At 41.0% G+C, this 5,220-nt stretch overlaps 1 long non-coding RNA gene across 1 annotated transcript; it reads right to left on the minus strand.

The window, feature by feature from the left end:
• Nucleotides 1–629: 629 nt before the first annotated feature.
• LOC124889281 lies at nt 630–3,821 on the minus strand. Its single transcript, XR_007048127.1, has 2 exons — nt 3,461–3,821; nt 630–2,869 (listed from the first exon to the last, which is right to left on the minus strand). It is a non-coding gene; the product is annotated as an uncharacterized LOC124889281 (long non-coding RNA).
• Nucleotides 3,822–5,220: the final 1,399 nt, after the last annotated feature.

Below are 5,220 nucleotides of genomic sequence, written 5' to 3' on the forward strand. Positions count from 1 at the left end.
AGCCACCCTCAACTTCTATAAGGTGCACATTATCTACTTAGACATCTAACTAGACCAGGTCCGGATGCTTACTCACAATTTGACTTGGATCAACGTCCTATATTGTCAATACTCAGTAGTAGCCACCCTCAACTTAGGTTATTTTCCTAAGTTTAAGTACACAATGTCCGATATCGGACCAGGGCCAACACTAAATGGTAACACTTACTAGAGAGTGAGTCCAAATTTATTTGTGTAAAACAAACATTAACAAAGTTTACAATAAGAATAGACTATTTTTGGTGGATCATTATTTAGGATAAGGGAAGTAACAAAACAAGGAGGCCTAGTACCCTGTCTTATTGAGTCAGAAACAAAACAACAACAAATGAACCGGGCAAGTTCTAGGTGTAGCATATATGAAGGAACTGTACAAACGCTCACACACACAAGCACTCAATTAATTCCTATTCCATTAACTCTTATGATTGGTAACATATGGCTATAATCACTTACATTCGTATGCTAGTTTCAGAATCACATATGGCCACATAGCATTTTTACCATCAAGAAAAGAAGAAGTAATTATATAACAAATGTGCACAAATACTTTGCCATAGTCACATGTTATGCATATATATAAACTGGTGTTAACATAAACTAAACTTTTATTCATTAGATGGAAAGGTTGTCCAAGAAACCATACTTAAAAATAAAACATAATACTTAAACTAAAATTAAACTTAGATAGTACTATTATCCATGCAAAAACTGAAATTAAACTAATAGAATCCTAAACATGCCAATTTTTCTAGATAATACATGATAGGGTAATGATTAACGGTAACATAACCCCACATGGTACAAGTAATCCCACCCCCGCACAAAATAATGCATTGTCCCCAATGCATATGATGTAAGTGTAAAGGAAGGGAAAATACTTGTGGTGTGCCTCTTATTCATCTGAGGTGTCTTGCAAATGAGGTGAGGCCCCAGTGGCCTCACCGGTAACAATGTTTACCCTCATGGTGGTGGCTACACTAGTAGATACTCCAGCGGCTGCATCCCAGTGCCTTTTCTCCTCTCGCTCAGCTATCTTCTTTGACTTTTTAGTTGCCCGGTCCATCTGAAATTTCTCCATTTCCTGAGGTATCATTTTTGCCATTCTGTATTTTTGCTCCTCCCTCTTAGCAGATTTCCTGGTTGCCCTTTCAGTTTGCTCATCCATCTCCACTGCCTTCTTACCTTTGTCCTTGATTGGACACCCGAACAAATCAACCAGGCCTTTATCATCATCATTGGGAATCTGAAATGGATCAAGGGTAGACTGCTGTATCCTATCAACATCCTCCTAGAGTCGCCGAACTTCCTCAATCAATTTGGCAAAATCTAGAACGGACATAGCATCTATCTTTTTATTTATCCGCTCCTCCATATTTTCCATCTGGAGTTGGATATTTTGAAACGGGCAGAATGCATCAGCAATAATTTTCTCCACAAAAGGATTGAAATCTTTGCCCCAAAGTGCTATTTGTTTCTCCACCTTTTGAAAAGTCTTCACAGTCTTTGCAAAGTTGTTAGGGTTCAGCCTGTAATGAGAAGGTAGGGGTGGGACAGACGCGGAGTCTGGGATATCGCCCATCGGCATAGAAGCTGAACCTGTAGAGGTGGTAGGAGGTGCATAAATAGTTATAGGCATGGGCATACCTTCAGGAAAATCGGATGGCTCGAGCATTGGAGCGGACTGAGTCTGCTGAGCTGGTGACCTATTTGTCCTAAAATAGAATCGTGAGCATCCTTTGTCTTTTCAATGTCCTTCTTGTGCAGTGCAAGAACTTCATTATCTACTCCACTAATCAAAGGAATATTTTCCCTCTTACACAGCTCGGTGATGAGGCATGGAAATGGTAAGGCAGTCGTAGTCCTGTGAGCCCGAAAGAATATCTCATCGAAGATAATGTGGCCAAAATCCACTGTAAAACCCTTGATCAAAGCAGCCACAATCACATCCCGAGTGAGCTCTAATCTATCATCACCTCCTGTAGGTGTCAACCTCAGTCGCACGATTGCCCACCAGAACTTGGCCCTAAAGCTTAAGGATTTCTTCGATATGTGTGAGTGGGGGTCGTGTAACCATGTAGGCTCGACTCCATCAGTTAGGATCTTGGATAACCATGGCTTTTGTGCAGTTCGTGTGGAAAGTCAATGCTCTAACTCTGGAACTAGCTCGGGAATCTGATATTCAGGCCCAAATAAGAACCTGTTTAGAGTTTATGATGAAATATCGATATCGACTCCGCACACGGGAACTTTTGTGAGCTTACTTCTGTCAGCATCCACTTTCTCTTTCGGCATATCCCTTTTTAGAAATGCCAAATAATTGGTGAAGAATTCCTGAACCAAGTTAGGTTGGTACGAACCCAGTGGCCTACTCATCCATTGCAAGTGATACTCGTTGAACCTGTGCTCGAGTTCAGGATATTCATGCAAGATTGTAGTAATAATCTGGTGCTCCTCGAAAATAGCTATTTTGATTTATGACCTATCTGTTGGTTCCATCCCTTCGTAGAAAATCTTACTAGCAGCCGGCACTTGCCATCTGATTGCTTCCCTGAACTGCCGATCCTTTCATCGGTTGACGTTGGGATCCTCTTGTTCATGAACCTCCGCTTGAACAGGGTTAGAAGTTTCGACCCCCACTTCAAGTGGAATGGAAATAGAGGTGCTGCTGCTGCTGCTCTGAACTACCTCTTCAGCAGAGGAGGATGAAGAAACTACCGGTTGATGATTCTGCCAGTGTTACGAGCCGGTACATCAGAACTTTGTGCTTGGCTGACATGTTGGCTTCTGCCTCTGCCTCTGGATGGTGGAACTTTAAGAGCCATAGTACCTAAAAATATAGCATTTATCAATGTACAAGTTTAAGATGGGAAAAAGAAAAAATTTAGACCAGCGACGGTACAAGGCGACGATCCATCGAGCTAGCGAAGGTCCATCGACCTAAACAATTGGGTCATTCCAGTAAGATCATTTCTGAGAAACCTGCGAGGATTGAGTACGATGGACCGTCGGGTATGCGATGGCCCGTCGACTCCTACCGTCGGGTTCATTCCAGTGAGTTAGTTTCTGGGTCAAGTGTGCAGTTCATCGGAACACCAACTGTCCATCGCGAGTACCGTCGCCTACAATTTTCAGGTTAACAACCTATTTTGGTATTTCATCGAACACCTAGTGAGCACCCTCTATTCAAGAAATTTTGATGGCATTTTAATCAATAATCTAACATCACAACATATTATTTTTGGTCCATGGGTTACTTAGACTTCCCCCAGACAGTGTATGCTAAATTTCAACTAAACTAAAAACATAAACAAAAATCACCAACAAAAGTAGAAAAGAAACAACATTGGTTCTCCTCATTTCAATCATTTTGATTTGTTCACATGTTGAAGAAACATAGACAGAGAAAGGGAATATGTACCTTGTTGTTGTAGTAAGAATGCGCTACTCAGACTTCACACAATGAACTTCAAAAAATAGATGATTACTTGTTTAAGTGAAGAGACTTTTGTTTCTTTGTGATGAGAAGAGAAAGAGAAGAATAAGACTTTAAATAGAGAGGGAAAGGAAAATGAAGAGGTGTGAGGGGGAATGAAAAGGCACTGGTGTTTTGAAATGTTGGAAGTTACTTAACCGCTCCAACTTATCCTTTTAAAAACATTTTGAAATGGATAGGAATTAAAAATCGGTTATTAAAAGTGATCTGACCCGACCCACTGAACTAGGGTTACGTGCAACGGTGCAGTGCGACGGTTCATCGGTAGTACCATCGCGACTTTCTAGTGAACATACCTGGGAAAAATCTGCGATAGTGCAGTGTGACGTTCCATCGGACTACTCCGTCGCGACCTTTCCAGAGTCTTGGATTCTGGACATTTTGCGACGGTGGACCTCAATGGTTCGTCGATCAAGCGATAGTCTGTCGGTTCACTCCATCGGTTATGAACTTTCTTTTCATTTGTTTTCCTTTATTTTAGTACCTTCACACTTACAAAAACCCTTCAGTTTGAACAAATTAACAAAATACATAAAAATAATGCTATCCAACAACCAAAATGTGGGTTGCCTCCCACTAGCGCCTGAGTTATTGTCGCGGCACGACTTAGACATCTCGATTACTCAATTTACTCAAAATCGATGTTAACAATACTGTTTATCAAGTCACTTGGGCTGATATATAGTTTAACATGTTGTCCATTGACTATAAAGACACCTCCATCTTTATTTTCAAGTTCGACTACTCCAGATGAGTAGACTTGATTTACCTTAAATGGGCCTGACCATCTAGACTTGAGTTTACCCGAAAACAATTTGAGTCTAGAGTTGAAAAGCAATAACAAGTCGCCTTTCTAAAAGTCTCACTTTTCGATTTTGTGATCATGGTACTTTTTCATCCGTTCTTTGTATAAATCGGCTCTCTCATACGCCCCAAGATGAAACTCATCCAACTTATTTAATTTCTCTACCCACACTTCAGCGGCATCACCATAGTTCAAGTTCAGCCACTTTAGCGCCCAAAGTGCTTTATGTTCCAGCTCAATCGGCAGATGACACGCCTTGCCATATATCAATTGGTATGGAGACATGCCAATTGGCATCTTAAAAGCTGTGCAATAGGCCCATAATGCATCGTCTAGCTTCCTAAGACCAATCTTTTTTGCCGGTATTTACAGTTTTGGCAAGAATAGCTTTGATTTCTCTGTTAGAAACTTCCACTTAACCTCTAGTGTGAGGATGGTACGGAGTGGCTACCTTATGTTATTTAACACATACTTTGCTAAGGCTGCCTTGAATATTTTGTTACAGAAGTGAGATCCTCCATCACTTATTATGGTACGTGGTACTCCGAAGCGAGAGAAGATATTCCTTTGTAAAAATGCAACCACCCATTTGCCTTCATTATCTGCCAAAGCTACTGCCTCAACCCACCTTGACATATAGTCAACAGTGACTAGTATGTATTTCATTCCAAATGAGCTTACGAATGGCCCCATGAAATCAATACCCCAAACATCTAATAATTCAACTTCAAGCATCGTAGTCATATGCATTTCGTGGTGTTTCAAAATGGACCCTTTCCTTTGGCATTGGTCGCATTTCTTCACAAACTCGTAGGAATCTTTGAATAAAGTGGGGTAATAGAAGCCACTCTGAAGCACTTTTTGCGCGGTGCGATAACCC

This window comes from Capsicum annuum, chromosome 12 (assembly GCF_002878395.1).
Source record: "Capsicum annuum cultivar UCD-10X-F1 chromosome 12, UCD10Xv1.1, whole genome shotgun sequence".
NCBI lineage: Eukaryota > Viridiplantae > Streptophyta > Magnoliopsida > Solanales > Solanaceae > Capsicum > Capsicum annuum.